Source organism: Eumetopias jubatus, unplaced genomic scaffold (assembly GCF_037043125.1).
Source record: "Eumetopias jubatus isolate StellerSeaLion01/CBP00866 unplaced genomic scaffold, mEumJub1_p1.0 scaffold_6, whole genome shotgun sequence".
NCBI classification, from domain to species: domain Eukaryota; kingdom Metazoa; phylum Chordata; class Mammalia; order Carnivora; family Otariidae; genus Eumetopias; species Eumetopias jubatus.
Window position 1 is genome coordinate 139,457,349 of NW_028274812.1, and position 23,857 is coordinate 139,481,205.

At 39.8% G+C, this 23,857-nt stretch overlaps 1 pseudogene; it reads right to left on the reverse strand.

The window, feature by feature from the left end:
• Positions 1-1,604: 1,604 nt before the first annotated feature.
• LOC114212646 (U2 spliceosomal RNA) lies at positions 1,605-1,749 on the reverse strand (annotated as a pseudogene).
• Between the last annotated feature and the right edge of the window lie 22,108 nt (positions 1,750-23,857).

Sequence of the window (23,857 nt, forward strand, 5' to 3'; positions counted from 1 at the left end):
GATTCTCTCTCCCTCTCCCTCTGCCCCTCTTGCTCGTGCTCTCTCTCTCTCTAAAATAGATAATTAAATCTTAAAAAAAAAAAAAGAAAATGTGTTAGTGTCTTTTAATACTAGGATTCCAACAGAGAAAGTTAGGGGCAATCAATTGGCAAAATCCCTCCCAGTGCAAAACCTTCCAGGATTATTATTACTGTGTAATATCCACCAATATAGCACTGTTATTATCAAAATATACCAGCAGAGGTAATGTGTTAACAATGCCAATTATTAGCCTTATGTTTATTTTCCTCTATAGAAAGAGTTATCCAGTATATAATACATTAGAGTCTATAGATACAAAGATGAAATTAGTAATACTTTAGCTAAAGGAGCTTATGGTATAGGAGACCAAAGTATAAACTATAAGAACAATAAAGTATTCCGATGAAATTATATATGGAACACAATGGAGACACAAGGGATGTTTGGCCAGGTCTGGGAGGAAAATGGTGGCCTAAGCTGTTACTGTCATCATTATAAGAAGGTGCCCCTTATAATGACTTTTGAGGAGAGCCAGGGTTTATCAAGGAAGGGTGGAGAGAACAGAATAAGCAAAGGTTCAGAAGCCTGACAGCCCGGCTCATTCAGAAGTCACCGGCAACACTTGCCAGAGCAGTTTTAATGGCGTTGAAGGGACTGAGGCCTGATTCAATTGAAATGACACATGAGTGCGGAGGTCAGAAAATAGAGATGCATTTCAAGAAGACTGTCCATGTAGGGAGTGCAAGTGATAGATGGGCAACTACAAGCAGAGGATTTCCTGCACGTGAGTTTACCAGAACGTGATCTTGGAGCCAGAGGCAGTGGGGAGGCATCAGAAAAATCCTGGAGGAGAAAAGTTCTGGGGTGTTGCTGAAAAGAGATACGTGGGGTGAGGAGCTAATATCCCTTTAAGTCGGGCAGCTTCAAAGAGGGCTGGGCAAGTGCTGAAGACACAGACACATTTCTCTCTACAACTTGACTGTGATAAAAAACAAAACCTGTGTAACGAATTCTGATTTCTCGCTTTAAATATCCAGAAGGCTTGCTTTATATGATTTAGTATAAAAGGATGACATTTCATTGAGCTACTTCATAAAAATAGGAAATTACCTTTCCTATTTGTCTATGCTTATATATACCTTGAGGGTATCTAGAGTGTTTCTGAGCAGGCTGTATAATTTGTTGCTCTGAGCTTTATAAATCCAAAGATGAAGCAAAATATAACCAAGCACAGAGGTCTGGCTTGAGTTAAAGAACTATTTTCTAGGGAAAGAAAATGTAATTCATAATATGCATTTCCGAGGAGGCAGCATTCCCTGCAAAGAGACCTATATTATTGTAAATATCAAGCAATCCCAGTCCTCTGCTTTCTCTTTACAATTTATCCTCCTCAAGTTGATAATAATAATAATATGTTCACTTCTATAGCATCTCAAATCCAAGGATTTCCAAGTGCTTTGTAAACGTGAATCAAATCTTAAGACACCCTTGTGAGGCAGGTGAAAATTGTTACTAATGTTTTATAAAGAAGGTAATAGATAAGGGATTTACCAAGTTCGCAGTCATGTGTTTGTTGGTGCCTGAGATTCTGGGATGAAAACGTGTGTATGTGTGAAAACACACACCCCCTGTGGGCTCTGACTTCTCTGAAGCCACCGGATGGAAAGAAGCATGTGTGTAAAGAGATCATTACAACACTTGATCTTAGCCAAAAGGCCAAGAAGCAATAAAAGAGATCATTACAATAAAATAGAAGATATGTACCAGATGCAGCCCTGATTCGAGGGAGAAGAATGTCACCCCCTGCTTGGGGAAATCAGGAAGAAATTTAAGGGGACAAGACGTTTCGTCACCGGAAGGATGATGAGGATTATTTGCAAGACGCAGAAGGTGACTGAGACAAAAGTACATGGTGTATAAAGGCATGAAGATAAGAAATTGCAGGGTGTGTATAAAGAACTCAACGGAGTCCAGTATGGCTAGGACAGGAGTCTCCAGCTCAGCATGTAGTGTAAGGGAAGTACGTAGTCTGCGTGGAGATCTGGTGACCTGTCAGCTGTGTTATCCATAGAGGGGGAGGGCTGCTCATTTCTAGCTGGACTGTTGCCATGCCACGTGGGACGCCATGTATCCTGCTTCAAGATAAGCCAGAGATCAGGCTTTGAAATGCGCTCTATCTATTTTTGAATATAAGTGGTTATTTCATTTTGTAAAATTGGCCGTGCAGACCAAAAATATCCCCACCACATCTTTAAGGTAAAAGTCAGCCTTTTTTTACAGTGATGTTGCCACATCTTCAAATGTCCAAAGAAAGGTCGTCCCAGTTTCCACTCTCTTCTTTTGGTTACAAGCAACAGAGATAACATCTGGTGAAGATAGTCTTGGAGCTGTATTGGAAATTTGGGGAATCTATGGGAAGCCTCGAGAATAAGGCATGAAAAGTTAGCAAAACCCAGGAGTGATCAGACAGATGGAACATGGCCATTGTCACAACACAGAGTCATCTCTGCTGGCCTCCTGATGGTGCGGCTTCTGTGTGTGAACTGCTAAGGCTGGGATCTTGACCTCCCTCAATACACCTCATATATTGAGATGATGGTATAGTTATCACTCTCATCTTGGCCCAGAAATATTGCTTCCTTTGTGTTCCCAGGTAAGTTGCTTAACCTCTCTGGTCTTACCGTCTATAAAACTAAAGGGCTTGGGCCAGAGGGGCTCTAATGTTCCCTTATAGCTCTGTAACTTAATAGTTTTCATTGCCATTCTCATACACATGTAAAAAGTTCAGAAAATGGCATGACTTCTGTGGAATTGCCATAGTTCAATCATCTAGAAAGTTGCATAGCTGGAAAGACTAGCACATTGATGGTCTGAAAGCTTCTGGCCTACTAATGCCTTTATACTACAGAGCATTTCAAGAGACAAACTATTCATCAGAATTCAGCTTTCTTTCTTTTTATTTTTTTTAGTTCCACCGTGATCAGCAAATACACCGTAAAGTGTGAAGGGATAGGTGAGAATGTATCTTTAAAGGCAGAAGTTGTCATATTGGATAAAAAATCAGACCCAACTCTATACTACTTATAAAAATGCACATTAAATATAAATATACAGATAAGTCCAAAGTAGAATAATAGGAAAATATATCATTCAATCTCTAAATATTAACATATGCTGGAGGCTGGGGTAGCTCTTAAAATAGCAGGTAGGGGCGCCTGGGTGGCTCAGTCGGTTAAGCGTCCGATTCTTGATGTCAGCTCAGGTCATGATCTCAGGGTCGTGGGATCGAGTCCCGCAGGTTGGCTCTGCGCTCAGCAGGGAGTCAGCTTCTCTCCTTCTCTCGATCCCTGTCCCTCTTCTCCTTCCCCCTCCTGCACGCTCTCTTTAAAATAAATAAATATTTTTTTAAAATGCCAGGTGTAGTAGACTTTTGCAAAGGAGTATAACCAGGAATAAAGAGGGGAACTTTATAATGACAAAGGAATCACCTCATCAAGAAGACATAAAATTCCTAAATGTTTATGCACTTTATAAGTGAAGTTAAGAGAATATGAAACAAACCGATAGAACGTAAAGGAGAAATAGACAAAGTCACAGAGTTAGAAATATCAATACTCTTTCCTCAGTATTGTGTATAACAGGTAAACAGATCTAAAAGTATATGGAAGACTCAAACAACACTGCCAATTAACCGGACCTGTTGACAGATACAGAACATCCCACCAAAACCAGCAGAAAACAAATTCTTTTCAAGTGTATATGAAACATTCACCAAGAGAGACCATGTAGTGGTTCAATAAATTTAAAATGATTGAAATAATCAAAGTATGTTCTCTTATCACAATAAATTAAATTACAAATCAATAATAGAAAGATACCTGAAAAAATTCCAAACACTTCACATTAAATAACACTCTTTAAATAATCCATAGGTCAAAGAAGAAATCACAAGAGAAATGGAATCCAAAGTTGATTCTTTGGAAGGATCATTCAAATTGATAAAACTCTAGGTAGAATTATCAAGAAAAAAAGAAGACACACTTTACCCATATTAGGAGTTTGAAAGGAGGAAAACACTTCCTACAGACATTAACATGATAAGAGAATATTTTTTAAAGATTATTTGAGAGAGAGAGAGAGCAGAGAGAGAGAGCACGAGTGGGGGAGGAGGGGCAGAGATGGAGAAGCAGATGGAGCCCAACTCGGGGCTCCATCCCAGGACCCCGAGATCATGACCTGAGTGAAAGCAGACACTTAACCCACTGAGCCACCCAGGCACCCCACTAAGAGTATATTTTAAACATATTTATGACAACTTTTCTTTTTTTTTTAAAGATTTTATTTATTTATTCATGAGAGACAGACAGAGAGAGAGAGAGAGAGAGAGAGGCAGAGGGAGAAGCAGGTTCCCAAGGAGCAGGGAGCCCGATGTGGGATTCAATCCCTGGACCCTGGGATCATGACTTGAGCCGAAGGCAGACGCTTAACCATCTGACCCACCCAGGCACCCTATGACAACTTTTCTTTATGACAACAAGAAACAACAAGTTTTCTTTATTTATGACAATTTGAATAGACAAATGTCTTGAAACTCAAAAAATTACCAAAACTGACATATGAAGAAAGACAAAAAAAATCTTAATATTCATGTGTCTATTAAGGTAACTGAAGTCATATTTTCAAACCTTCCCACAAAGAAAGCTCCAGAACCATCTGGCTTCACTTGCAAATTCTATTAAACATTTAAGTAAGAGAATGATGGCAATCTTAAGCAAATTCTTTGGGATAATATAGAAAGAGGGAATAATTACAAACTCATAAACCTGGGATTACCCTGAGACTAAAGTCAGAAAAAGAGATTTCAAGGAAAAACTATGGGTTGTTAATCTTTATTCACTGTAGAAGTAAAACTCTTAACAAAATATTAGCCAGTTGAATCCAGCACTATATAAAGCAGATAAAACACGATGACCAGGTGGAGTTTACTTCAGGAAGGCAGGATTGATTTAACATTTTAAAATCAGTCACAGCATTAGCCATATTAACAGAATAAAGGATAAAGCCCATACGTATCTCAATATATGCAGAAATAGTTAACATTATTTGACAGAAATGAATACCGATTCACAATAAACTGTTAGCCAACTAGAAATAGAAAGGAACTCTGTAAACCTGATAAAGGGCATGTAGGAAAAACTGTAGCTGACCACATACTTACTGGTGAAAAACTGAGTGTATTTCCCTTACTATCAGAACCAAGGTAGGGGTATCTGCTCTCAGCACTTTTATTAACTTTCTGTGAACAGTCCTAACTAGAAAATCAGTATGAGTGAGATAATAAATGAAAGGCATATAGACTGTAAGAGAAGAACTAAAATTCTCCTTATTCACAGATGATTCAATTCATGTACTTAGAAAATCCTAAGATATCTATAAAAACTGCTAGACTAAGTGAATTTAGCAAGGTTGCAGGACACACAGTCAATATGCAAAAATCAACTGTGGCAGTTCCATTTCCGGTCTGGCTGAATAAGCTACAGCCAGACTGATTCTCCCACAAAGGACAATTCTATACATGGGACATGGGACAACGTACAGAAAAACCATCTACCCAAAGGTGCTGGGAAGTAAACAAGCGTGGAGAAAAGTCAACACTCAGAAGAAGAAAACACAGAGTGAGCTTCCCATTTTTATGGCTTTTAGCCTGATGATAGGTTGCCATCACCAGCCTGCCAACAAGCTAAAATGCCAAAGAAAACCAGCAGTCTTTCTGATCTGAAAAACAAGGAGACAGTGTTCAGGGCGAACACAACCACTCTGAAGTGAAGGGGGGGGTGGTTTCTGAAAAGAGACAGAGTCACAGAAAGGAAGACCAATATCTGTGTGTGAAGTTTGTCCAGATTTCTGACTAACCCTTGAAACATGCGTGCATAGGACAGACTCAAAGGAGCTACGGATAAAAGAATTGAATGGAGTGTTAAGCTTTTGCTCAACAGCTAAGTTACTTATCTGCTAAAACAAAACAAAATGAAACAAAAGCTATGAAAAAGGATGTAATAAAAATGCTAGAACTGAACAATATATGTTCAGAGATGCCAGAAGAGAGTCCATGTAAACGAAGATAGATAAATAGAAACTTTCTCTGGGAAGAACAGAAAAAAAAAAAATTGAAACTAAACTTGAACACAGCCTCGACAACTTGTAGGATAGCCTAAAAACATCAAGCTTACAGTTTTAGGTTCATACAGTGAAGTGCTATTCACCCCCAAAAGGAAAAAAATTGCTATTACACAGAACAACAGGATGATCTCAAAATTACTCTGCTGAGTAAAAGAAGTCCTACAAAAATGAGTCAAACTATTTGATTGCATTTATATGAAATTGTAGAACATCCTAAAGTTCTTTACAGTGTGAAAGAAAAGGAAAGGAAAGAAAAGAAAAAAAAACAAAGAAAAGAAAAGAAAGAAAAGGAAAGAGAAAAGAAAAGAAAAGGAGAAAGGTGGTTGCTTCTCAGGGGCAGGGGAGGAACATATTGCAGAAGGGTATGAGGGATTGTTGTGGATCAAGGGTAATGTTCTACATCTTGACAGGTGTTTTAGTAAAACAGATACATGCATGTGTCTGAACTCAGTGCAGGTACACTTAAGATTTGTACATTTCTTTGCATGTATATATTATACCAAAATAAAAAATATGAAATGTATTGAAATTAGTTAGTGATATGCATGTTAAATCCTAGAGGAGAACATAGGCAGTAACTTCTTCGACATCGGCCATAGCAACTTCTTTCAAGATACATCTCCAAAGGCTAGTGAAAACAAAAGCAAAAATGACCTTTTGGGACTTCATCAAGATAAAAAGCTTCTGCACAGCAAAGGAAACAGTTAACAAAATACAGAGGCAACCCACAGAATGGGAGAAGATATTTGCAAATGACACTACGGACAAAGCGCTGATTTCCAAGATCTATAAGGAACTTCTCAAACTCAACACCCAAAAAACAAATAAGTCAAAAAACGGGCAGAAGACATGAACAGACACTTCTCCAAAGAAGACATACAAATGGCCAACAGGCACATGAAAAAATGTTCATCATCATTAGCCATCAGGGAAATTCAAATCAAAACCACATTGAGATACCACCTTACACCAGTTAGAATGGCAAAAACTGATAAGGCAAGAGACAACAAACGTTGGAGAGGTTGTGGAGAAAGGGGAACCCTCTTACACTGTTGGTGGGAATGCAAGTTGGTACAGCCACTTTGGAAAACAGTGTGGAGGTGCCTCAAAAAGTTAAAAATAGAGTTACCCTTTGACTCAGCAATTGCAATACTGGGTATTTACCCCAAAGACACAGATGGAGTGAAAAGAAGGGCCATATGCATCCCAGTGTTCATAGCAGCAATGTCCACAATAGCCAAACTGTGGAAAGAGCCGAGATGCCCTTCAACAGATGAATGGATAAAGAAGACGTGGTCCATATATACAATGGAATATTACTCAGCCATCAGAAAGGATGAATACCCAACTTTTACAACATGGATGGGACTGGAGGAGATTATGCTAAGTGAAATAAGTCAGGCAGAGAAAGTCAATTATCATATTTGTAGAACATAAGGAATAGCATGGAGGACATTAGGAGAAGGAAGGGAAAAATGAAGGAGGGGAAATTGAAGGGGGAGATGAACCATGAGAGACTATGGACTCCGAGAAACAAACTGAGGGTTTTAGAGGGGAGCGGGGTAGGGGGATGGGTTAGCCCAGTGGTGGGTATTAAGGAGGGCAAGTACTGCATGGAGCACTGGGTGTTGTATGAAAACAATGAGTCATGGATAACTACATCAAAAACTAATGATGTATTGTATGGGGACTAACATGACATAATAAAATAAAATAAAATTTTAAAAATAAAAAAACATAGCAAAAACAATAACAACCATAAACGCAGAGTGAAAGAATTCAGACACAGATTGCATTCATAGAAAATTCTAGAATAGACAGAGCAAATTTACCATGATAGATTTGCTTACAGTCAGGGTAGTTGGGAAGGGGCAGAAGGGAAGTTTTGGGGGTGATGGAAATGTCCTATATTTTGATCAGTTTTGGTTACTTAGGCATATGTATTTGTTGAGACAGATGTCTACACTTCAAATGGGAGCATTTTATTATCTATTCATTTTGCTTCAATAAACTTGAGTTAACAATGTGCAGTTTATCATGGAGTCAGTGGGTGGCCTGTGGCTTGATAGAGAATTGACAGGGAGACTCCTAACTGACATGCTTGTTGAAGGTTTGTCTTAACAAGTAATGGGATTGAACTGGTTGGTGATTTTCTCTACTCTCTTACTCAATTTCACTATGAATTCTTTCAGAAAGAATTGAGTGATATTATGAGGCTAAAGATAAAACTATTCCTATGAGGGTTGATTCCAATGGTGTCTGTAATCTTGGAAAATTTTTGAAATGCTTATAAATGCTTTGAAAGTTAGCCCATTTTTGGAATATGCTATTAATAGAAAGACACATTCAATGAAAGTTCTGTCAGAAAACTGTGGGTGAGCCTACCTTTTCCTACTGGGGTCTCACCATTTATTGTTAGTCATATATTTTCAAGTTGGGGCAGAACCATTCTCCTTGATTTTGGAACAAGATCTATTCTTAAAAACATGAAATTTAAAGACTGCCCTTGGGAATAGTTTTCTGTGTTCCCAAAATAATATGTTCTTGTTCTTTAAAATATTTTAAACATTCATAGTCAGCAGCAAAAGCAACACATTGCACTCATCTCTTTTTCGGTATCAAGTGTGTTTCTTTAAAGACAAAAAGATTAAGTTTGACTTTAGTTCATTAGGCCTCCAAGGAGAATGATACAGAAAAGTTTATGAAGGACAACAAACAGGAGGGGGGTCATTTGGCCTTCTCTGACTTTGGATCTGCTCTCTCTTATTTACCATTTAACCCATTCCAAAAAGGTATTCTCCCCCCGCCCCCGACCCCTTACTTCAGGGAAAGTTGTGTAGACCACAAATGGTCTCCATAGTTTTAATGCAGTGGGTGCTGCTCAGGCTCCATCTCTCTTGAAAACTAATCATTCTGTACACCTAACAATTTGCTCCTTTCTGGAACGTTCTTCTCTTGACTCCCATGGTGCCCCATTCTCCTCGTCTTCTCTCATCTCTGTGTCTTCCCTTTTTCAGTCTCCTTTGTGGCTTTTCTTCCCCTACTCAACTTCTAGATGTAGGAGTGTTCAATGTCTATGTCCATTCCTTTTCTCTTGCTACTATAGCTTCTCCTTAGAAAATAATTTAATCCCAGCCTTCTAGGTGTAACAAATATGCTGACGACTAGCACGTTTATGTCTCTGTTCCAAAAGAGGCCCACATTTATATATCCAGTTGTTTCCTTTTTAAATCCAGATGGACGCATAGTAGACAATTCCTGCTTAACATGCCTAAAATCTCATTCTTTCTTCTAGTCACTTGTCATGACCTAACCTCTTCCTAAGAAGAGATTTTCCCATGTAAGGAAATTCTATCACCATGGACTTGATTGATTAAGCTCATCTCCCATGTGTGATTTCTAACTACCCTTTTCTTATGTCTTATGCGGAAAATTGTACATGGTCCATTTTCAAACAACACAAGAAAAACAGAATTACCAAATATGGGTACCTCCACAGGTACTTTTTTTTTTTAAGATTTTATTTATTGACAGAGAGAGTGAGAGAGCACAAGCAGGGCGAGCAGGAGAAGGAGAGGGAGAAGCAGGCTTCCCGCTGAGCAGGGAGCCCAATGTGGGACTCGATCCCAGGACCCTGGGATCATGACCTGAGCCGAAGGCAGATGCTTAACCATCTGAGCCACCCAGGTGCCCCCCACAGGTACTTTTGACTTACATTTTTAGGATTGGTTTCAAAAAGGAGCCACATTCTGTGCCTGTAGGGAAACCGATCAAAATCCATCCAAGAAAGATGATTTTAATGCCATTTTAAATTCCTGGTGAGAGTTTTCACAGCCTCTCCTGGTAGTCCGTTAATACAGTAAATGTCCTGAACACTCCCTCCCTGAAATTTAAGTCTTCTGCGTACCTTCCAGACCTTTCAGTAAAGGAATTAAACTGACTAACTTTACATGAACTTGTGGTGTCTCATCTCAGTCTATAATTGCCTCCCCTGGTTGAATATCTACCACATATAGGAGCCAGGATGTTAGGAACTTCCTGGATGCTATTTAATTCCATGTAATTAATGTACTTAACTTAATTTTTACAACAATTTAGAAAGATGGTATCTTCCCTGTTTTCCAGAAGGGGAAATTGAGGCTTATAAAGGTTACATAAATAATCCAAGGTCATTTAACTAATAAGAACTGATATCCAATGATGTCAAAATCAGTGCTTTCTCCAGGATCCCGTGCTGTGTATATATACATATTTATTTTAATATTCTATCTCATAACTATGTATATGTGTGTGTGTGTGTATGTGTGTGTGTGTGTGTATAAATTCTCAAAACTCAAGCAACTATTAGCCACTAGAACCCCAGTTTCAGACACAGTGTTTGGTGGTGGTGTAGCAGTGACAATGACATAATATCTTAATGGTTGTGAGTTGGGTAGAAGATTCTACAGCTGCCTGGTCCAAAACTGTGACCACTAGCCACATGTGGCTACTTAAATTTTAATTTGAATTAATTACAAGAGAATGAAGTTAACTAAAATTTAAATTTAGAGTTCACTTCTTCAATCACACTTACATTTAAGTATTTAAGTGCTCAGTAGCCATATGTGACTAGTGGGTACTATACTGGATGTCCCCATCCCCAGAGAATGATCTATTGGCCATTGCTGTTGTAGAGGATTCATGGCTTGTGTGTTTCCACAAATCATTTGTAAAGTAAGTGAAAATTAGTACTGATGTTGGTCAGCAGGGGCATTGCTAGTGACAGAGGAGACGAGGCAGGACATGAGCCTAAGGAAGTTGTAAATGAAAGGTTAATTTAGATACACAAATTATGCCAGAGTCTCAAAAAGACAAGCCTGAACTAAAAAAGAAATTATGGAAGAAAGCAAAATATTGTCCAGTTGCAAATTGAGTTAGTGATACCTTTTCACAGTAACTTCAGTAATATTTACAAGGGCTTAAGTAATTTTATGTGAGCTTGAGAAGATTTACTGATAACAGAGAGAAATAATGTTATAGTCAGAATTTAAAAATAAAAGTATGAGTGGGGCACCTGGGTGGCTCAATTGGTTAAGCGTCTGACTCTTGGTTTCGGCTCAAGTCACGATCTCAGCATTCTGGAATCGAGCCCCTTGTTGGGCTCCATGCTCAGCAGGGAGTCTGCTTGAGATTCTCTCTCTCCCTCTGTCCCTCTTCCCACTTGCTCTCTCTCTCTCTAAAATAAACAAATAAATCTTTAAAAAAATAAATAAAAAATAAAAATATGAGCAACACGGGTATTTAGTAACAATCCTAAATTAATCCAGACAAAAACAAAATTATAAGATTCGATTAGAACCAAAATTGATTTTAAGACACACTCTCTTACATCATAAATGGGTATGGGATTCAAGACAGAATGCTTGTTTGTCATGGGAGGTCTGGTTGACTGCCCAAATCATAGCTACACACTGCACACCAAGTGTCCCTTCAGTAGAAGCACCAGCAGCTTCATTGAGCTGGGGCCCAGTGAGGTCTCAATGAAGGCTGTCTGGACAGTGGTAGGCAAGGAGAGAATCAGGAAAAGTATCATCCTAGAGAAGTAGGTAGTGAATGTAAGAGCCCGTCTCTGAGAAGTGTTCCTAGCCTGGCCGCAGGCATCATGTGACTCTCATCAAATGGGTTCTCCTGGCTTTCTCAGAGCTGCCGTGGTTGAATGGAAACAATGGCTAATTCTCAGACTTATTTATAAAGAGGTTCCACTCTATTGGAAGCACTGTTAATGTATTCCTACAAGGAGAGGTAGCTAGAATTGTGAGCTTTTGTCCCCTAAATCAACATAAACCCTATTTCTTGCTCCAACTCTGATCTCTTCCCCTTTTCCAAATCAAAATTAGAGTTGGAATACTCTATGCCTAGACAATTCTAGAATTGTGAAATGAAATTCACAATTTCACAATTTCATTTCATTAATAGACTTTTTTTCCACTACTTTTCACTGGCCTTGCATTTACCATGTTGCTAATAAAAACAAAGCAAAATACATACATACATACATACATACATACATACATACATACATACATACATAAATAAGTAGATCTAGCCAATCTCAAGTGTAAAGTTGGGGCTAGAGGAAGAAGATCCTCTTCTCGTGGATTTTCATACAAATCTCATACCCCTCTTAGGGGTTGTGGTTCCTACTTGAGAAATACTTTTCTAGATTAGTGGTTTAATATTTTTATTCTTGTCAAAAATGTAGACATGAAAAATTATCTTCAATATATAGAAGCCTGGATTTCAAGTGAAATCGAAGAACTTAGCACAATTTCTTCCATATACTGAACAATAATGAGAAGGTTCTCGATTATTGAGAGATTTACTCCATCATACTGTACTGTTTAGAGTTGAGGACCGAGTGTTGTCAAGAAAAGATCAAATGTTTAGGAAAGATAGAAAGTATGAGATGTGTTTGACATTTTTCATCAAAACTATTAAAACATATAATTAACTTTTTAATTGTAGGACATTTTGAACATATAGTAAAGTAGAAAATGAGATATATGTGTACCCACCACCCAACTTCAACAATGACCCATGTACCTAATCTTGTTTCATCTATAGTCTTTCCCTCTACATTCCTACCCCTCCCTATACTCATTTGATGCAAATCTCAGACATTATATTTCATCAGAATGCACCTTTAAATAATAAGGACACTGTTTTTAACATCATGAGCTTCTACTGTGACTACAGAAAATATAGGATAGTGTATTAATGGATGCCACACAGGTATCACTGGCAAAATTCTGAATGTTGGAAACTCTACTGGATAAACACTGTTTTCTTAACAAATAAATTGCAAAGGATAAAATAGGATTTATGGATAACTTATAAATTCAGAAAGACTAAGACACACATTGATTCTAACTAACAATTAGGAGACAATTGGGGAAATTTAAAACACTATGTTGATATTTGATGATATTAAGTGATATTAAAGAATTACTATTTTTTTTAATTTTTTTATTGTTATGTTAATCACCATATATTACATCATTTGTTTTTGATGTAGTGTTCCATGATTCATTGTTTGTTCATAACACCCAGTGCTCCATGCAGAATGTGCCCTCTTTAATACCCATCACCAGGCTAACCCATCCCCCTACCCTCCTCCCCTCTAGAACCCTCAGTTTGTTTTTCAGAGTCCATCATCTCTCCTGGTTCGTCTCCCCCTCTGACTTACTCCCCTTCATTCTTCCTCTCCTGCTATCTTTTTTCTTTTTTCTTAAAATGTGTTGCGTTATTTGTTTCAGAAGTACAGATCTGTGATTCAACAGTCTTGCACAATTCACAGCGCTCACCATAGCACATACCCTCCCCAATGTCTATCACCCAGCCACCCCATCCCTCCCACCCCCGACCACTCCAGTAACACTCAGTTTGTTCCTGAGATTAAGAATTCCTCATATCAGTGAGGTCATATGATACATGTCTTTCTCTGATTGACTTATTTCACTAAGCATAACACCCTCCAGTTCCATCCACGTCGTGGCAAATGGCAAGATCTCATTCCTTTTGATGGCTGCATAATATTCCATTGTGTATATATACCACTTCTTCTTTATCCATTCATTTGTTGATGGACATCTTGGCTCTTTCCACAGTTTGGCTATTGTGGACATTGCTGCTATAAATATTGGGGTGCACGTACCCCTTCGGGTCCCTACATTTGTATCTTTGGGGTAAATACCCAGTAGTGCAATTGCTGGATTGAATGGTAGCTCTAATTTCAACTGTTTGAGGAACCTCCATACTGTTTTCCAGAGGGGTTGCACCAGCTTGCATTCCCACCAACAGTGTAGGAGGGTTCCCCTTTCTCCACATCCCCGCCAACATCTGTCATTCCCTGACTTGTTAATTTTAGCCATTCTGACTGGTGTGAGGTGGTATCTCATTGAGGTTTTGATTTGGATTTCCCTGATGCCGAGCGATGTTGAGCACTTTCTCATGTGCCTGTTGGCCATTTGGATGTCTTCTGTGGAAAAATGTCTGTTCATGTCTTCTGCCCATTTCTTGATTGGATTATTTGTTCTTTGGGTGTTGAGTTTGATAAGTTCTTTATAGATTTTGGATACTAGCCCTTTATCTGATATGTCATTTGCAAATATTTTCTCCCATTCTGTTGGCTGTCTTTTGGTTTTGTGGACTGTTTCTTTTGCTGTGCAAAAGCTTTTTATCTTGATGAAATCCCAATAGTTCCTTTTTGCCCTGGCTTCCCGTGCCTTTGGCGATGTTTCTAGGAAGAAGTTGCTGTGGCTGAGGTCGAAGAGGTTGCTACCTGTGTTCTCCTTTAGGATTTGGATGGATTCCTGTCTCACGTTTAGGTCTTTCAACCATTTGGAGTCTATTTTTGTGTGTGGTGTAAGGAAATGGTCCAGTTTCATTCTTCTGCATGTGGCTGTCCAATTTTCCCAACACCATTTGTTGAAGAGACTGTCTTTTTTCCATTGGACATTCTTTCCTGCCTTGTCAAAGATGAGTTGACCATAGAGTTGAGGGTCCATTTCTGGGCTCTCGATTCTGTTCCATTGATCTATGTGTCTGTTTTTGTGCCAGTACCATACTGTCTTGATGATGACAGCTTTGTAATAGAGCTGGAAGTCCGGAATTGTGATGCCGCCAGCTTTGCTTTTCTTTTTCAATATTCCTCTGGCTATTCGGGGTCTCTTCTGGTTCCATACAAATTTTAGGATTATTTGTTCCATTTCTTTGAAAAAAGTGGATGGTATTTTGATGGGAATTGCATTGAATGTGTTGATTGCTCTAGGTAGCATTGACATCTTCACAATGTTGGTTCTCCCAATCCATGAGCATGGAACGTTTTTCCATTTCTTTGTGTCTTCTTCAATTTCTTTCCTGAGTATTTTATAGTTTTCTGAGTACAGATCCTTTGCCTCTTTGGTTAAATTTATTCCTAGGTATCTTTGGGTGCAATTGTGAATGGGATCGACTCCTTGATTTGTCTCTCTTCTGTCTTGTTGTTGGTGTATAGGAATGCCACTGATTTCTGTGCATTGATTTTATAGCCTGCTACTTGACTGAATTCCTGTATGAGTTCTAGCAGTTTTGGGGTGGAGTCTTTTGGCTTTTCCACATACAGTATCATATCATCTGCAAAGAGTGAGAGTTTGACTTCCTCTTTGCCGATTTGGATGCCTTTGATTTCTTTTTGTTGTCTGATTGCTGTGGCTAGGACTTCTAATACTATGTTGAATAGCAGTGGTGAGAATGGACATCCCTGCCGTGTTCCTGACCTTAGGGGAAAAGCTCTCAGCTTTTCCCCATTGAGAATGATATTCGCTGTCGGTTTTTCATAGATGGCTTTTATGATATTGAGGTATGTACCCTCTATCCCTATACTCTGAAGAGTTTTGATTAAGAAAGGATGCTGTACTTTGTCAAATGCTTTTTCTGCATCTATTGAGAGGATCATATGATTCTTGTTCTTTCTTTTGTTAATGTATTGTATCACGTTGATTGATTTGCGGATGTTGAACCAGCCTTGCAGCCCAGGGATAAATCCCACTTGGTCGTGGTGAATAATCCTTTTAATGTACTGTTGGATCCTATTGGCTAGTATTTTGGTGAGAATTTTTGCATCCATGCTCATCAAGGATATTGGTCTGTAATTCTCCTTTTTGATGGGATCTTTGTCTGGTTTTGGGATGAAGGTAATGCTGGCCTCATAAAATGAGTTTGGAAGTTTTCCTTCCATCTCTATTTTTTGGAACAGTTTCAGGAGAATAGGTATTAATTCTTCTTTAAATGTCTGATAGAATTCCCCTGGGAAGCCATCTGGCCCTGGGCTTTTGTTTGTTGGGAGATTTTTGATGACTGCTTCAATTTCCTTAGTGGTTCTAGGTCTGTTCAGGTTTTCTATTTCTTCCTGGTTCAGTTTTGGTAGTTGATACATCTCTAGGAATGCACCCATTTCTTCCAGGTTATCTAATTTGCTGGCATAGAGTTGCTCATAATATGTTCTTATAATTGTTTGTATTTCTTTGGTGTTGGTTGTGATCTCTCCTCTTTCATTCATGATTTTGTGGATTTGGGTCATTTCTCTTTTCTTTTTGATCAGTCTGGCCAGGGGTTTATCAATCTTGTTAATTCTTTCAAAGAACGAGCTCCTAGTTTCGTTGATCTGTTCTACTGTTCTTTTGGTTTCTAGTTCATTGATTTCTGCTCTGATCTTTATTATTTCTCTTCTCCTGCTGGGTTTAGGCTTTATTTGCTGTTCTTTCTCCAGCTCCTTTAGGTGTAGGGTTAGATTGTGTATTTGAGACCTTTCTTGTTTCTTGAGAAAGGCTTGTATTGCTATATACTTTCCTCTCAGGACTGCCTTTGCTGTATCCCAAAGATTTTGAACAGTTGTGTTTTCATTTTCATTGGTTTCCATGAATTTTTTAATTCTTCTTTAATTTCCTGGTTGACCCATTCATTCTTTAGTAGGATGGTCTTTACCCTCCATGTATTTGAGTTCTTTCCGATTTTCCTCCTGTGATTGAGTTCTAGTTTCAAAGCATTGTGGTCTGAAAATATGCAGGGAATGATCCCAATCTTTTGGTACCTGTTGAGACCTGATTTGTGACCTAGGATGTGATCAATTCTGGAGAATGTTCCATGGGCACTCGAGAAGAATGTGTATTCCGTTGCTTTGGGATGGAATGTTCTGAATATGTCTGTGAAGTCCATTTGGTCCAGTGTGTCATTTAAAGTCTTTATTTCCTTGTTGATCTTTTGCTTAGATGATCTGTCCATTTCAGTCAGGGGGGTGTTAAAGTCCCCCACTATTATTGTATTGTTGTCAATGTGTTTCTTCGCTTTTGTTATTAATTGCCTTATATAACTGGCTGCTCCCATGTTCGGGGCATAGATATTTACAATTGTTAGATCTTCTTGTTGGATAGACACTTTAAGTAGGATATAGTGTCCTTCCTCATCTCTTATTACAGTCTATGGTTTAAAATCTAGTTTGTCTGATATAAGGATTGCCACCCCAGCTTTCTTTTGGTGTCCATTAGCATGGTAAATGGTTTTCCACCCCCTCACTTTCACTCTGGGGGTATCTTTGGGTCTAAAATGAGTCTCTTGCAGACAGCATATTGATGGGTCTTGTTTTTTAATCCAATCTGATAGCCTGTGTCTTTTGTTTGGGGCATTTAGCCCATTTACATTCAGGGTAACTATTGAAAGGTATGAGTTTAGTGCCATTGTAATGCCTGTAAGGTGACTGTTAACTGTCTGTTGTCTGTGTTCCTTTCTGATCTTTGCTGCTTTTAGGCTCTCTCTTTGCTTAGAGGACCCCTTTCAATATTTCTTGGAGGGCTGGTTTTGTGTTTGCAAATTCCTTTAGTTTTTGTTTGTCCTGGAAGCTTTTTATCTCTCCTTCTATTTTCAATGAGAGCCTAGCTGGATATAGTATTCTTGGCTGCATATTTTTCTCGTTTAGTGCTCTGAAGATCGCATGCCAGTCCTTTCTGGCCTGCCAGGTCTCTGTGGATAGGTCTGTTGCCAATCTAATGTTTCTACCATTGTAGGTTACATATCTCTTCTCCCAAGCTGCTTTCAGGATTTTCTCTTTGTCTCTGAGACTCATAAGTTTTACTATTAGATGTCGGGGTGTTGACCTATTATTATTGATTTTGAGAGGGGTTCTCTGTGCCTCCTGGATTTTGATGCCTGTTTCCTTCCTCACATTAGGGAAGTTCTCTGCTATTATTTGCTCCAATATACCTTCTGCCCCTCTCTCTCTTTCTTCTTCTTCTGGGATCCCAATTATTCTAATGTTGTTTCGTCTTATCGTATCACTTATCTCTCGAATTCTGCCCTCGTGATCCTGTAGTTGTTTCTCTCTCTTTTTCTCAGCCTCTTTATTTTCCATCATTTGGTCTTCTATATCGCTGATTCTCTCTTCTGCCTCATTTATCCTAGCAGTTAGTGCCCCCATTTTTGATTGCACCTCATCAATAGCCTTTTTGATTTCGACTTGGTTAGATTTTAGTTCTTTTATTTCTCCAGAAAGGGTTTCTCTAATAACTTCCACGCTTTTTTCAAGCCCAGCTAGTATCTTTAAAGTCATGATTCTGAACTCTAGGTCTGACATCGTACTAATGTCCATATTGAGTAGGTCCCTGGCTGACAGTACTACCTCTTGTTCTTTTTGCTGAGGTGATTTTTTTCATCTTGTCATTTTGTCCAGAGGAGAATAGATGAATGAGAGAACAAAATGCTAACAGGTTTACAACGTCCCCAGCAAATATACTGTATACAAATCAGAAAAGACCTGAAGCCGGGGAAAAGAAAGGGAAAGAAAGAAAAAAGAAAGAGAAAGAAAAAAAAAGAAAAAAAGATAAAAACAACAGAACAATACAAAAAAGCAGAATATGATCAAATATGATCAGGCTAGTGCATAGATCAGTGCCACACACTAGATTTTGGGTGTATTTTGGTCTGTTAGAAAAAAGTGCCTCCTAAAATTTTAAAGGAAGAAAGACATATATGTACAAAATAAGGGTTGATACAATGAAGGGATGGAAGATGACTGTAAAGATGAAAATTATAGAAGATTTTATAAAAGGACTTGATAAGATAAGAAGTTGTTTGAAAAAAGAAAGAAGATTTAAGAAAAAAAAAGAAGAAAAAAGGGAGAGAATGTGATCAGTCAGGAGACTAGAACAGAGCCATACACTAGTGATTTAGGGTATATTTTGATCTGTTAGAAGAAACTGTATCTCAAAATTTTAAAGAGAGAACAACTTATATATATATATATGCCAAAAATAAGGTTAACTACTATGAAGGGATAAAATATTACTCTAAAAATGAAAAATAAAAAATGTTTTTTTTTTAAAAAAGAGATTGATGAGATGTTGGTTGAAAAAGGGAAAAGAAAAATAAAAAAAAACAGTTAACAAAAATTAACTTTGATGAACTAATGAATCATGGTAAAAAAAAGCCATGAATTCTATGTGCAATATTCCCCTAGCGCTGGAGTTCTCCCGTTCTCCTTGATCGGTAAACTTGGTCTTGGCTTGCTGGCTGTTCGTGCTGATCTTCTGGGGGAGGGGCCTGTTGCTGTGGTTTCCAAATGTCTTTGCCGGAGGCGGAATTGCCCCGCCCTTGTCGGTCCGGGCTAAGCAAGCTGCTCGGGTTTGATCTCAGGAGCTTTTGTTCCCTGCAAGCTCTCGGTACAGCTTTGGAGGACCAGGGTGAAAATGGTGGCCTCCCACTCTCTGCCCGGAGGAGCTGAGAACTCGGGGCCCCGCTCCTCAGTGCTCCCCCAGAGAAAAGCAGTCACTCCCGTGTCCCCGGTCTCTGGCCGCACTCCGTGCTCACCCGGCCTGTGACCGAGCGTTTCTATCTCTGGCACCCGACCCCGTGTGGAGTCTCCAAACCCAGCAGATCCCTGCGGTGTGCTCCCGCGCCGCTCCTCCCCGGGGAGGAAGGGGAGTCTCCCTGGCTCTGCCGCTTGTTGGGTCCCTGCTGGAGGAGCAGTGGCCCGACTGGGCCGCGGATCACAGTTTATGGCCACCCCGAGCTGAGAGCCCGCGACTCTGCTCCGTCTCTGCAGCCGGCTTCCCCGCCCCGACACCTGGGAGCTCTGCCGCACTCAGGCACCCCCGGTCTTTCTGTGACCCCAAGGGTCCTGAGACCACACTGTCCCGGGAGGATTCCAGCCCCCGCTTAGCCACTGCAGCGACGTCCCTCAGCAGAGCCGACTTCTAAAAGGTCCGATTTTGTGCTCCGCGGCTCTAGCACTTGCCAGAAGCGGCCGCCGGAGGCCCCCTCCCCCGCCGCCTATCCTCCCAAATATCGCCTCGGATTCAGTTCTCCGCACGTCCTACCTTCCAGTAAGTGGTCGCTTCTCTGTTCAGAGAGTTGTTGCTACTCTCCTCTTCGATCTCCTGTTGAGTTCGTAGGTGTTCAGAATGGTTTGATCCCTATTCAGCTGAATTCCTGAGACCAGACGAAATCTAGGTCTCCTACTCCTCTGCCATCTTGCTCCACCCCCCCAAGAATTACTATTTTTTTTGTTCTTTCCTTTCTCTTTGTGTCTTTAAGCAGCTAAGATAATGGTATTATGATTATTGGAAGAATTTTTTTTAATAGTTTGCCATAAAAAACAAGAGTAAATCTTATCTATCTGGAAACTGATAACTCAGAATGACTCATAACTTAGGAGTTCTGAGTAACTCCCTTCTTCCTGTGGCAATTTTTATTTTTTGAATAACAAAAAGAGAAAATGTTACAAAAGTGAAATAAAATAAAAAAATAAACAAATCCTGAATTCAAAGGTAAACCTACCAACTCCAGATTCTCTCTGTTTTGAGGGACAAAGAGCTGTTGTCTTTTTCAGAGTTAAGTAACAGAGCAAGGAAGCCATGATTCTCTAAACCCTGTTTCTTTTCTTTTCTTTTCTTTTCTTTTCTTTTCTTTTCTTTTTTCTTTCCTTTCCTTTCCTTTTCTTTTTTCTCTCCTCTCCTCTCCTTTCCCCTCCCCTCCCCTCCCGTTCCCTTCCCTTTCCTTTTCAAATATATCTACCAAACAACCCTGAGTTTGGCCAAACTTCTCAGCTTTTGTCATTTTTGCCTTGTTAAAAGTACAGGGACCCAATATTTTATTAATCCAGTTCATACCCTCTCCTCTGTCCTGCATGGGTGATGTAGGCCATTGGAAAAGGCACAGAGAAGACTCCTTAGACTTTTTTCCCCAGCTTTTCACACCATGCCATATATTTAAATAACAGGCTGAGATGGGGAGTGATGAGTCTCTCAAGGAAATAAATACGGAGCACTCATTAGAAGGCTCATTAAGAATAAAGTGCAGGAAGGGGGCTCTGAGAACAGACTCTCATTCTGGTATTTATTAGGACAAAGCACTCTTTTTAATGGGGCACCTGAAATGCTCTCTGCTGCAATCATTATTAGGCATTAGTGCTTTTCCTAACTTCTTGGGATCAGCTTTACCCTTCTTTCTGCTTTGGTAAACAGTTGGCAACAATGCCTTTGTGTTCCAGGCTCCTGTGGAGGATTTGTTCTCACTTTTCCCGTCTTTGCTCAGGAGTCCTGGGCTTCCACTCTGCGAGGGCATTTAAAAATTGGACCTCTCTTCCAAGCACTGTGAATTGAAGGATAGAAGCATACTTTATTGCTTGTCTCCTCTCCCAAATCCCTCTTCCCTTCCTCCATTTCATGTACTACTCTCCGAGTCTCTTTTGCTCCTTTCCCTTAGGCAGAGGTTGTGAAACTTTGTCTTTAAAAGGTCAGATAGTACAGATAGTAAATATTTTAGGCTTTGTGGTCCATAAGATCTCCCTCACAACTCTGCTGTTGTAGCGCAAAAACAGCCATATACTATACATGAATGAATATGTGTGGCTGTGTTCCAATAAAACTTTATTTATAAAAACAGGTGGTGGACCAGATTTGGTCCACAGGCTGCAGTTTGCTGACCCCTGTTCTAGAGATCTAAAAAGGAAGTTCCCATTGTACTTATAAGATGAAAGTAGGCACATGGTATTCCCAGTTTTAACTTCATTTATTCAGTAACTCATCAAATTTCAACACCTACTGAATGTTTAATACCCGCTATGTGCCAGACAATGTGGAAGCATAAAAAACCCAAGGAACTCGCAGTCTTGTGAGTCATTGGACAGAAGGGCGAACAACTATAATATGATATATTTGATCCTGTAATGGACATAAGGGCAGTTGAGACCATAGGTTAAGGGGGTGTAAGAGGGTCTCTTGAGCATTTGAGTGTCACTGCAGGACTAGTGTATGTGCACAGGGAGGGGAGGAAAGAAAAGGAGGCTTTGCAGGTGGGAAAGTCTGGTGCTCCACGCTAGTGTTAAGATTTTATTTTGTAAGACATGAGAGCCATGGAACAATTACAGCATAGGGGATAGGCAGGTTTTCCTGCTAACTCACAGGGAGCAATGGGGAGCTGCAAGTACATCAGTCCTTGAAGGCTGTGACTTTTCTCTTGAGAAGCTGTCAAAAATAAGCAAAAGTTCACAAAACCAGAATCTTGAAAATCAGGAGGACAACTTAAAATAGCCTGAATATTCTTCCTGCTAACTCTCCATTTGCACTCCCTGGGCCAACTGCGTTGGTAGTGGATGTTCGGTGTTTGCCACAGAAAGAAATAAAGTTCTCTCAGTTCAGTGGCAAGAGGAGGAGAATCGTTAGGGCTAATATTTCCAAGATCTATAATGAAGAGTTTCTTCTGAGCATGATTTGAGGGCTTCTGAGGAATCCCTTTGCCCTGAAACACCATACTCATTCGCCTTCTGTAGAATCTAAAATTATACAACTGAAGATTTTATTCCTTTAGGTTGAATCTTGCCCTCTCTAGGCAAGGTATTTTAAAATGCAAACACTCCCAGGGAGGATGATATACTATGTCAATCATAACCTAGTTCGAATGAGGACATAAATCGGATAGGAACTCTGGAGAACAGAGACCCCAGAGACGGACAGCAGGAGGAAGGTTTTAAAATGAGGGAAGGCCTCCAGAACTGGGATATGGAGGGCAAAGGATGAAGATGAACTTTGCCTACTTCTCTATATTGCCCAGGGCAGCGTGAAACATAATACGGTAGATGAGGACAGGGCAGAAAATAGCAACTGATTAATAAACATGGGGAGGAGAAGTGTGTCTTTTTCAGACTCAATGGAATTTTTACTGCCTAACATTTCCAGAGCCAATTTGTAAAGCTGTCTGGGAGTGTTCTGTGTCTGCCTTGCAGACACAGAAAGGGGAGGGAGACAATTAAGAGTCTAAAGATGCTTCAGACTGGGGATGGGCCGCAAGTGACAACAGAATGAACCCCACCACCCCCTTACTTCCGGCAGCTCTTATTCTTCTCCCAACAAGTCTCTGCCTGCTGCTTTGTCTTCTGAATGCAAAACAAAAGTGCCTGGGTGAATAAACAAGAGCTCTCTTTCTCAAGGAGAGACAGTGCCCAGTCTCTTTGGGCTTGCTGTTTGTTCCCATGCAGTGCCCATTGATTTGAAGCTGGTGAGAGATGGGATGGCATAGCGCATAGGTGATGAGAAAGCAGCCGCTCTGGGACCACAGAATGGAACGCCTCAGGAGTCATCCTACTTCTGGTGTGGTCATGTGATCCGCAGAAAAACACTTCTGAAGCCAATTCCTGCCTGCGTAAGGCAAAAAATGAACAAACAAACAAAAAAACCCCACAACACACACACACACACACACACACACACACACACACACACACAAAACCCAAAACACTTTCAGGCTTTCTTGATTGACTCATGCATTAAATATTTAACCATATTTGTTGCAGACCTACTTTGTGTGAAGGTTCTGATCAGGTGCCAGGGAGATTCACAGGCACGTGCGTGAATGATTAGGACACAAGATAGGTGCCTGGGGGTGATGGAGAAGTTATTATCTGAATATGAAGGAAGGAAATAGAATGGCCTCCATTCTTCAACTGTAGAAGCAACCCAAGAGACTGTAAAAGTCTGAAAGAGTTTATATGATAACCTAATGTGCCCATGAGGTGACATGGGGGACATCCGCTTGGGAACGATCTGAACAAGCCCTGATTGGAATTTGGAACGTTATAGGCTAGTGGGAA